An 11,807-nucleotide genomic window follows, 5' to 3' on the forward strand; every position below is an offset into this window, starting at 1 on the left:
ATTTTGGCTTGTATGTGATGTAGAAATTGATTTCCTAAAATAATGTTGCATGGCAATTTTTTTATTAAAAAAATGTCGTTTTCCATGTATAATTTTTGATTTTGATGATTAATTCGACTGCTTTGTCGACAATTATGTTCGAATTATTTGCAATCGTAATGCGTTTGAAGACTTTATTTATGGTGTTGTTTTTCTGTTTTATGGTATCGAAGATCGCCGCCTTAATGAAATTAAGATTGGAACCTGTATCGATTAGTGCTGTTTGTGTGGTGTCGTTTATGGTCACGTCTATGAAAGGTATAGCATTTTTATATTTAAATTCTTGATTTTGGGACAATGAAGCAAGTGTTTTTCGTTCATTGTCTTTCTGTTCCATCGTCCCTTCGTTTAGTTTTTTGAATTTTCACTTTTTATAGCTCGTTGGATGGCACTATCCATCCTAGAAGCCGCTTCATCAGCACGTTTGGCAATTGTGTATAATTGGTCGAATGTAGTTGGCAAGGGCCAAATGGTTGACAAGAATTGAAGGTACTTTGGAGAAGCACCGTCGCAGATGTGTGTGGTTATTCTTGCTTCGTCCATTAAATTTAAGGCTTTGGCGTTCGATTCTAAGTCATGGATATAATTTTTAAGGGTTTCCGTTGGTTCTTGGAATCGGAATATTTTTGTCAACTGTAATCGACTTTTTTGCATTGGACTAAGGAATGTGTTTACTAAGTCTGATTTTACGTTTGGCCACGCCAGTCCTGGTGTGGCACGTGAAGTGAGCCATTCTTGTAAATTACCAGTTGTATAAGTTGTAAGGCCTTTGAGTAATTTATCGATAGGTATTAAATTCAATTTAACTATTTTTTCGATGTTTTTTACGAAGGTTAAAAATTTTTCAGGGTCATCACCGTCGGTTCTTGGAATTCCCTCACAAAGTTTGTGGATATCAGGATGAAACGTTACGCCCGGATTTAAATTGGTAACGCGTTCATGTGTATCAAGCAAAAGTCTGTTATGGATAGCCATTAAATCTGTTAACGTCTGGGTCACGTGTCGATAATTGTTTTGTCTTGGTTCTGCATGTGGAGATGGTATATGTGGTCCTGGATTATTTCCTTGGATGTTATGGGCAGGTGGTGGGGTCGTCATTAGGTGGAGATTAGGATTTGGATTGAAAGTTGGGCGTAAAGTGCCGTCGGGCATAATGGTAAAGATCTGATCTACCTGTGCATTTACATGGTTCAAAGATGGTGATGGTCTTTGCGCTTGGTTGATTGACGACCTGGGTGTCTGTTGTAGGTGTGCCGGTGTCCGCTGCATCGTGAAAATTTCTGTCCACCAATTTGTTATGATGACTTCAATTTATGTTTGATCTCCTATTCGGAATGCTTGGTTCCACTTGCAAATGACGAAGTTGGTTTAGTCTGTAAATGATAAATACCAAAGCAGAATATGTTTTTTTTTTTTTGTTGAAGGATCTTATAAAGAAAAAATTCTTTGGAATGTTTTCAGACTCGCTATAAATAATAAATTAATTTGTTTGAAATTTTTTTGTGTTTTATTTTGTGTGAAATTCCGTGTTAATTCTATTCTTAAGATCAATCCAAATGCTTCGCTTTTTGAATTAATCTTGTTATGAAAATTATGGTTATAATTTGAATTTTGGTTCTAGACCTAATAATATCTATTTTTAAATAGTTTAAAGCCCTGCTACCATTTTATGTTGTGTTCACTAGATGTCGTTGTGGAGTTTTAGTTTAACTATCATACATATTGTGAAAATTCCCCTTTTGGTGTAGATCGTTATTACTTTAATCGATAACAGGTTTGTTTCTCGACTAAATAAAATGTTTTATATGTATGTCACTATGATTTCAAATCGATTATCTAACGAATTTATTAACCGTGCATATAGATGTCACCACTAGCGTAGGGTTTCCACGCTCTTGTAATAGCTATTTAAGGATAAACTCAAATATAATGATTGATGTTTGCTGTGGAAATTTTGGTCTGTTTACCCTTGGCCCATTTATAAGTGATACAACATAAATGCAAATTTAACCCTTGTAAGAATAGAATTTCGAATTTTATGAACACTATTTTTTTGCTTTTCGAAGTTGGTACCGCACTTAGACCCACTTCATTTGGAAAATAAAATGGCGAATATGGCGCACGAAGAGTTTATTGCAGATATTAAATTTTATTACGAAACCTTAATGGATTATAGCGAGGTAAGAAAATTCCTTGTTTAATTTTGAAACTGGTAGAATATTGTTAGAATTACCTTTCGATCTCCAATGTTGGGGATATTTATCCTTCCGATAACCGCCAAATTGGATTTGGTATTCCACTTTATCCTATTGTTGACCCACTGTAAAACGGCTCAAACAACGTGTTCCAAATTTTCAAATAAATATACAATTTTCTTTAAATTTATTTCTTATATTGATTTTATTCATTTACAATTTGTTAAGATTACATTCGTTTCGTTTGAATTTCGAAATATAATTTACATGACCAATTTAACCACAAATCAAATATAATTTTATTGTTTCGTCGACATATTTAATTATAACAAACAATTATTTTTAGATTGAATTATTTGTGATCGATCAGATGTATAATCGACGGAATACGGTAATCAAATAGGATTTATTGATTGATTTATCCACCCAGGTCGCCTTCGTTATCATTATTCGACATGCGCAACGTAAGATTTTAAATCTTGTTATTATTTTTTTGATATGTTAAGTAACATAACAAGGTGCACTCTGGATCTTTTTTATCATCATATTCGCAATCAGGAACCACAAAAACCTCCGAATAACAAAATTCAGGATTTTTACACATAATTTGAGGATGATTGGATTATTAACGAAAAATATATATAAAATTGATCGTTTTGAAAACGACTAAAGATATCGAAATTGCTCAATCTGCATTTTTTGAGGAAAAAACACAATTTTTTTTCTAAAATCAATTGGTTTCAAGATATTGTTAATGTATAATATTATATAATATATTTAATATACAGGGCGTTCTGTTATTGATAGCAGAAAATAGTACCAGTAAATGAAACTTATCAAGACAAATGGAAAAGCTCTTTACCAAAATTCGATCTGAGGCCTGATTCGGTTGATGTGGCTATGGGAATAATAGAAAGATTTATGAATTCACAAACCTATCAAATTCATGAAATTAGTAGGTGTCACTTTAGAATATAGAGGTGACTGTCATAAAACAATAATTGCTTGTAAATTAATTTAGCAAATACTAAAAAATATTTTGTTGTCTTTGTTTAATTTTTAATCTTGACTCAATATATGTTATGTATTACACAATTTAAGCCCTCCGTACCTATGTTAATATATAATTTGATACCTCCCACTTCTAAGTGTCACTGTATTGGTGAAATAATATAAAAAACTAAAAAAAGGATTCAGCATCTAGTTTAAGGCCCTACTAACGCGCAGTCTCAAAAGTGCTGGAGTTGCGTTAATTAATGCTATGTATACTTAAAAAAACGATTTTCGACCAATAGCTCGGAAACCCTCAACTTTATGAAAAGTAGTTTCAAACAAAAATTGTCTGATATTGTGGAAAATTTTTTCACTAAAAAAATGTAGAATTAAAAATTTTGATATCATCAGCCATTTTTCCGCAAAGCGGGAAAACAGCCAAATATAATATATATATATTTGTAGGGCCTTAAAGTAAATGTCGAAACCTCCCTTTTTTTAGTTTTTTTTTTTTTGCCTTTGAATAAGTTGACGCAAAAACATTATTTTGAGCGTATAATAGAATAACACTAAAACTAGAATAGCAATCTTATCAAGGTGTTGTGCCCACGCGATTCATAGAGATAGTAAAATAATATGTAATAACTTTTCAGAATTGTTAAAAATTAAAGCATTTCCATTGGAATTTCTTGTTTTATTTATCTTTGCTGCAACCAAAACCAAAATTAAACAGTTTTTCGATTAATTTTAAACATAATCATTCCAAAGAATGAAACTTAAATAAAAGATTTTTTTGAATCTCTGCACAAAATAAAAAATAAAAGAATTTGAAGTCTTTACAAAATTTGGCTATTAAAACTCGATATAAAGAAATGCGAAGTAGTCTCGACACTCGATAAAAGTTTTTACCGTAAAAGTCACTCAATATTTGGGAACCGAATACGTCTATATAAATATAGGGTATTCTAGATGAAACAAATCAAATATTGGTTCTAGGCGATAACTGGGAAACTAAACCCCCACAAAGGAAGGGTATATATGAAAATAGAAGAAGATCTGAATTACGTAGGGTAGATGGGGGGGGGGCTTTGATACATGGGGCACATAGATACAGTCAATATAAATAACAAACAAAACGTGTTATAAGATCCGTCTGCCACACATAGTAAGGTAATCATACATCCTACTCACACATTTGCTCGGAGTAACGTCCACTCGACGATTAATGCTTGGCACATATTAACTTGTTTCGGCCGTTCACAACAAAGTTTTTATAGTTTTCTTTCGGATGTGATTCTTCTTATATATTAAGTGTTACCTGTGATATATTAAGATATCTGGTAAGTACATATCTGTAATTACATTACGTAGACTTAATTTTTTTTTAAATTCATTACTTTAAATTTATAAAATATTTATTTCGATTGTCGTAGGCAGGGGCACGTTGATGCAAGTCTTGTCGGGGTATATTGATACGTATTTGCCCCAATATTTTGTTAAATGTATGTTTATGTGAGATTTTTATGTCTTTATAGGAAAATATATTACTATGTGTCTGTAGGTAAATGTATGCGCTTAAACATGTACAAACAGTTTTATTTTATAATTTTAGTTTAGTGTTTTAAGTGCAAAATATTTTTTAAATATTGTGGTGATAAGTGTTAAAATCACTTTATTAATGATTAATGATTAAGTGATTTAAAAAAAAAAAAAAAAAAAAAAAAAAAATCTGTGACAGTTAAACCATAGTGTAAAATGGCTTCATTGTGTTAAATAAATATTTAATTCTGATGTGATTCACGTTTATCGTAAGCAAGGAATTCAAAAAAGGAAACGTAACTTCTTTTTGAATATAGAATATTCTCAGCGAATAATTTCGATAGTTTTGAATACGAAAAATCGTAAAACAAATAAAGTAAAAACAAATAAGTGGCCAGTTTTAATAATTGTTTAAAAAAAAAACGTACTTTCACAAAACAACTCGGTGGCGCAGTTAGTAAAGTCGTGAAACCAATTGTGCATATCGCAGAGTTACTGGTGATCGGAGGTTCGAGTCCGACTGGTGTTAGTTTTATTTTTTAATCATCTCAATATTATCAAACTTTAAAAATAGTGTTATTAAACCAGAAACCGTTGTTTACAAAATATACATTCGTGATTTAACTACTGTTTATTCTACTTAAAAACACTGTAAACTACAACCCATTATCCCAAATAGCGTTAAGCATTGCTTGATAACAATAAATCAATACTTCCTTTACAAGTGAACTTGAAATACTCCCAAAATGACAAATGCAGATATACTAAAGGCCATTGCGGATTTGAAGAATGATTTGAAAAATGATGTGCAAAATGTTAGTGAAAAATTAGACAAAAAATTCGAAGAATTGAAATTAGCCCAAACTAATTTAAAAGAAAAGGTAAAATTATTGGAACAAAAAGTTGAAAATTTAGAATCAACAAATCGTAAGAAAAACTTAATAATCTACGGTTTAATTGATATAAGCCATGATACAAATGTTATGGAAGAGCAAATAATATCATTCTTTAACATTACGCTGAAAGTAAATTGTACAATAAAAGACATTGATTTTATTCGGAAACTCAGACCAAGTGGAGATAGCTCTAAATGTCCTATTATTGTTGGTTTTGTGTCATGGCGAATAAAAATTCAGATTCTGGCAAACCGAAAACTATTGAAGGGAACGTCCATTTATTTATCTGATGATCTTTCGCCAGCAGCTCGTCAGAAAAGGAAAGATTTAATACCTTATATGGTACAACTTCGTAACGAAGGGAAGCAAGCAGTCATCAAACAAGATAAGCTGTTTGTAAATGGCCAAAATATAAATATGGATGAACTAAAAATGGAATATAATTTAAAAAAACGACCACTATCATCGGAAGAAAAAAGCTACGAAGACCACAAAATTAACAACCAAGTAAACAAGAAAGTAAGCAAACATATTTTTAGAGCATCAACTTTAGATCATTTCATACGGCCGAGATCTTACTCTATCGGTAATGATAACCAGGCAAAACCTCAAAGCAGCCTGGCGTTACAACCTACGCAATAGCAATCCAACTTGAAACTTTTACAAACTGGGAATGGAAGCAGAATGATTGGAGAAAGTGATGAACTAAAGGACAAAGTAAAATTTATATTTTGGAACTGTAATGGAATAAATAACTTTTTAAATTTAGATACTAAACAGCAACAATATTTTAAAAACTGTAGTGTTATAGGACTGAGTGAAACATGGCTATGCAGAAATTTTGGAAATGACTTTAAATTAAAAGAGGAATATCATTGCTATGAGGTGCTAGCTGTTAAGGAAAAACAGTTCGGAAGAGCAAGTGGAGGGTTGATATTGTTAGTAAATAAGTCTATTAATACGGAGTTGATAGATTCTTCTAATCTATGGATTGCAGTAAAAGTAAATTTAACAGGTTGTAATTATATTTTGATCTTTGTATATTTTAAGCCTAGTTATGATGTGGGTGTGGTGATAGATTTACTAAATGATTTGTTGAGTTTAATAAGTACAAACTATCGAGATACAGCAATTATTATTGCGGGGGATATGAACTGTAGGATTGGCACATTGGGTCAAGAACATGACGAGATTTTTGATTGTACACTTTTGAACAAAAACAGAAAATCTCAAGATATAGTCAATCGAAGAGGTATAAAACTCAACGAATTTTTTGAGAGTTCCAATTTTTATGTTATAAATGGTAGAAGTAGGTCGGACCCAGAAGGACAGTTCACGTTTTTCAATACAAACGGAAACAGCGCTGTGGATCTCGTATGGGGAAATGATCTGGCTTTGGTTGAAGTTATAGATTTTGCAATTACAGACATTGTTTTAACGTCAGATCATTTACCTTGTATGCTGATCATCGACAGCACTGTTTCCAGTAGTAGAAGCAAGCGTAGATATAGTAAAATTAAAAGCTTTAAGTGGAATGAGGAAAAAGTTTCGTCATACTTAGAGTTGCTCAGAGAATCTCAATGGCCAACCTTGCACTCAGCAACACAGTTTTATCAGACTATGGTTACTAATATAACGAATGTAGCCACTAAACTCGATATGTGCAATGAAAAAACTATTATCACTACAAGCTCAGGGGAAATATTAAAAAATAAAAATAAGATATGGTTTGACAAGGAATGTCAACAACTAAAAGTAACCCTAAAAAATAACTTCAAACTAGCAAAAACCACAAACTTTTCCCTAACGATTACAAAACTATATGTAGAAAGTAAAAAAAGGTACAAAGATACTATAAAGGCCAAGAAAGAAGGATATTTCCAAGCTATTAAAGATAACCTTATTAAGTCCAGGGATAGTAAGGAATTTTGGAGTATTCTTAAACAATTTCGATATAAAGGTAATTTATCAAACATAAACCCTATACATATAGATCAGTGGAATCAGTATTTTCAAACTTTGTATCCTCCAAGTATTATAAATGAACAAACCTTTTTTGATGCCCACCATCCATACCTAGATGTCGAAATCGCTGCTGAAGAGCTTCAAGCCGCATTACGACAAATTAAAAGGGGTAAAGCTCCCGGCCCAGATGGTTTAACAAACGATTTCCTTAAAAATTTACCTGAAGTAGCTGAGACTCACTTATTAAATATGTTAAATCTAGCCTTCGAAAATGAAAAGTGCGGTGAAAATTGGACCAAGTTTAAACTTAAACTGTTATTTAAAAAGGGTAACACTCAAAATCCCGAAAATTATAGGGGTATTGCTCTGTTAAATGCAATCACGAAAATTTACACAAAAATTCTCAGCAACCGACTCCTTACTTGGGCGGAAGAAGCGCAAATATTACCCGAGAATCAAGGGGGTTTTAGGAAAGGAAGGGGATGCCAAGACAATATATTCATCTTGACAAATTTAGTTCAATCACACATTAGACTACCTAAACGAAAAGTTTATGCATGCTTTATTGATCTTAAAAAAGCTTTTGATAAAGTAGAACATTCCCTCTTATGGGATAAATTGTACTCGCTGGGTATTAGCAGAAAAATTGTGTCGATATTAAAAGATATGTACATTAACGCCAAAATGATCGTTGATCTTGGAGATCCTGAAAATACCTTAAACATACATATCACACAGGGAATATTGCAAGGAGATTCCTTGAGTCCCCTTCTATTCATTTTGTTTATAGCCGACTTAGACAGTTACTTCCAGACGAATGGAGCGACAGGAGTTAGTCTCAACGGGCATTTAGAAATTACTCATCTACTGTATGCAGATGACTGCACAATATTCGGAGACTCGCCTATAAATCTCCAAAGAAATCTGAACTTTTTCGAAAAATATTGTAACAAGAATAAGTTACAAATTAACATCCCAAAAACAAAAATTGTAGTCTTCAGAAAAAAAGGAAAGATTAAGCAACAGAAATTTTATCTTTGCAATGAACTAATAGAAGTTGTGAATAGATTCGTCTACTTGGGCGTCCCCTTCACTAGCACAAGCTTATTCCTAGAATCATTGAATACATTTACAAAAAAAGCAAATTCAGCAATTGGTTGTGTACGGGAAACATTAGTCAGGTCACAATCAACTTTATGGGATACAAAGCTGAAACTTTTAAATTCTATAGTTGTAACTACTTTACTCTACTGTGCCGAAACATGGAGTTTGCGTTACCTTGAAGAGCTGGATAAAATTCAAAGCAATTTTTTCAAGAGCATTATGTGCTTACCGCGAAGCACACCACACTATATGCTGAGATCGGAAACGCAAAGAGCACACATAGGATCGCAAGCATTAAATTTAATTTTAAATTGGTGGATTAAGATGCTGAATGCACCCAGTGCGAAACTTACCAAAGTGAGTTATTTAAGAATGGCGGAGCTAGATAAGAGTCCTGATAATGTTCATAAGCTTAATTGGGCCACCCAACTTAAGAAAATTGTTACTGATCTAGGATATGGTTATACTTGGGAAGAACAGAATGCACGGTCAATTAAGCAATTAAAACAAGAAATAATACAAAGTTATATAAATAAAATTCGAGCAAGGGATGAAAATAAAATCTTAGAATCTAATTATAACTTAAATTATAAATATTTTCATCCACCCAATACCTCTTCATACCTTGAGCTAGATATACCAATTGATAAAAAAAGAGTCATTTTCCAGATGCGCGTTATAAATAAGAACCATATCAGAATATGCACAAGAGGTATAGTTTATAGATGGGATTCAGAATTGAAATGTGGGATGTGCAATTTGGATGAATTTGATACCTTAGATCATTTTCTGCATAGATGTCCAATTCTAAAATCTTTAAGGGATCAATACATTTCAAAATACAGAAAACATACAAATGTAATAAATATAACAGCATCTTTGCTTGATAACCTCAGCATCTCCAAAATAAATGATATTTATTTCTATACTATCAACGCGCTTAAATTGAGAAGTTTTGTTTTGTCTGAGTAGAAAAGACTTTCGATCCGCCTATAAACTGTATCTTCAGAATATTTTAATGCATTTATATACATTATATGATTATTAATTGTTACTGTTGTTTACTGTTATTATTTAAATTGGTATTATTATTGTTATCCACTCATTTTTGCTCTCAGTCTTAGAATCGTAATCCCACATTATTAGCGATTTTATTTTTTATTGTTATTATTATTGTTATTATTACTGAAGCTATTTTTCTTATTGTTATTGTTATTATAATTGTTATTATTATCGTTATTATTATTGTTATTATTCTTGTTCTTGTTTTCTTTTACATCTGTTATTGTTATTGTTATTGCTATTGTTATTGTTATTATCATTATTATTACTATTGTTCTTATCAGTATTATTATTATTACTATTGTTAATTGCTCTTTTCTCTCTTCTTTCTCTGTTTTGTGTACCAATCACCTGTAATAACCATGGGTTTAAATACAGTATTATTATTATTATTATTATTATTATAGGAAAATGGCTCGAACATTCAAACGCAAAACGGAGAAAACTTTCATTGATGAAGTTTCTGTGGCTTCTGTGATAGATGACGTGTTGAAAGTAAAATTATTAATAAGAAAATTAGCCGATAATTATAACTTAAAACCTGCAACCCTACACCGTAGAATTGAAAAAATAATAATAATGACGGCTAAGGCGTAAGTTTTTCATTTAAGTATACCTCCCAGCAAGTATTTACAACCGAACAAGAAGACCAACTAAATGCTTATATAATAAAATGCAGTAATATGCATCATGGCCTTACATTAACTAAAGTGCAGCAGCTTGCTTACGAAAACGCTAAAAAATTGAATTGCACCTATCCATCATCTTGGGATGTCAATAACAGTGCTGGCTTGGATTGGGCATATGGTTTTGGAAAGAGCAATAAAAATATTAGTTTAAGACAATCCAACAATAAGTGTTGCCCGATCATTTTCATTTAATAAGACAGCCGTTGAAACCTGTTTTAATAGTTTTCAAGAGTTTTCAATTTCTCGTAAGTCTTCATTTTGCAGCTGACCGTATTATTAATTTCCATGAAACCGACATTAAAACTGTGATGAATACTCCAAAGATACTGGCAGAAAAAACTCAACGCCAAATTGGCCAAATTGTTTCTGCAGAGATTGACGAGTTGGTAAGATTTGGAGGTATCATTACTGGAACTGGTAACGGTATTCCACCTGCATATGTGTTTCCCAGGGTTCATTACAAAAGCCACTTTTTTAAATGGTGCTCCTGAAGGGTCTTTGGGCTTATCGTCTAGATCTAGTTGGATAAATAGTGAATTATTAAATATAGAGGTTCTTAAACATATTCAAAAACACACAAATAGCACAAAGGAAAATCCCATTCTTCTAATTTGTGACAATCATGACTCACATATTTAAGTTGAAGCAATTAATTATTCACGTGAAAATGGAATTGTTTACTTATCGTTTCCTCCACACACATCCCACAAACTCAACAAACAAAACTCAAGATAGCCTTCAATGGCTGGCACATTAATCACTCTGGGAAAGCGTTAACTATTTATGATTCAACACAAAAAATATTACGAGCGAATTTGCTAAGCCCAGAATCGTGCCGTTTAATAGATTGGCATTTTCCGAAGAAGATTTTTCTCCTTGTGACGTTTATAGCAACTAAGAATGCCCAAATGATCATACAAATGATTCTAGTGCCAATCCTATTGATCCAGAATTAACGATAGAGCGAGAGCAATGTGTAACACCAAATACCAGCCTTCTTATATCCTTCTAGAGAGCCACCAAATACCATTAATGATTTTGAGTTACATAATATGACTTCCACATCAAGAGCTTCTGCTGGAATTAATGGAACACAACCAAGCCATGCATAACTCATGAAGTTGTAAGGCCTTTTTCAAAATTTATCGAAACAATCCAATCAGAAAAGAAAAAGGAAAAGGTAAATCACGAATTTACACAGATACCCCAGCAAAAAAAAGAATAGAAGAATTGCAAAGACCTAAGGATAAAGCAAACCTCAAAAAAGAACAACGAAAACGCGCAAAAGAACTGAAAACTGCTAAAAATTTGCTAAGCATAACTGA

At 32.1% G+C, this 11,807-nt stretch overlaps 1 long non-coding RNA gene across 1 annotated transcript; it reads left to right on the forward strand.

Annotated features, from left to right (window-relative positions):
• The first annotated feature begins 766 nt into the window (after window positions 1-766).
• LOC123302445 lies at window positions 767-924 on the forward strand. Its single transcript, XR_006535526.1, has 2 exons — window positions 767-827; window positions 888-924. It is a non-coding gene; the product is annotated as an uncharacterized LOC123302445 (long non-coding RNA).
• The last annotated feature ends 10,883 nt before the right edge of the window (window positions 925-11,807 follow it).

Source organism: Chrysoperla carnea, chromosome X, assembly GCF_905475395.1.
Source record: "Chrysoperla carnea chromosome X, inChrCarn1.1, whole genome shotgun sequence".
NCBI lineage: Eukaryota > Metazoa > Arthropoda > Insecta > Neuroptera > Chrysopidae > Chrysoperla > Chrysoperla carnea.